The 264-nt window shown below is 53.0% G+C and overlaps 1 protein-coding gene across 1 annotated transcript in view; it reads left to right on the top strand.

The window, feature by feature from the left end:
* Positions 1 to 264, top strand: part of LOC104532567 (serine/threonine-protein kinase 10-like) — a 9,082-nt gene that overhangs the window by 1,585 nt on the left and 7,233 nt on the right. The window lies entirely within an intron of this gene.

Genomic DNA, 264 nt, shown 5'->3' with positions numbered 1-264 from the left:
AATTTTGGGTAAATAAATGTGTTTTTTCTGTGGCCGTTGGAGGGTTTGGGATGGAATTGCCCAATTTTGTGGCAGTCAGAAGGTTTGGGATGGAAATTTCGTGGCCATCAGAGGGTTTGGGATGGAATTGCCAAACTTCACGGTGTGGAAGGGAGTCCTGAGCTCGTGCAGCATCTCCAGGATGGAGGATGGGTTGGGGTGCACCTGCCTCCCAGGAGGCATCATTAGCGGTGGGGTTCGTCTGTGCTGGTGGCAGAGCTGGGG

The sequence above is a fragment of the Antrostomus carolinensis genome, unplaced genomic scaffold (genome assembly GCF_000700745.2).
Source record: "Antrostomus carolinensis isolate BGI_N321 unplaced genomic scaffold, ASM70074v2 scaffold15511, whole genome shotgun sequence".
NCBI classification, from domain to species: domain Eukaryota; kingdom Metazoa; phylum Chordata; class Aves; order Caprimulgiformes; family Caprimulgidae; genus Antrostomus; species Antrostomus carolinensis.
Note: the sequence above shows the minus strand (reverse complement) of the source record. Positions and strands in the feature narration are given on the sequence as shown.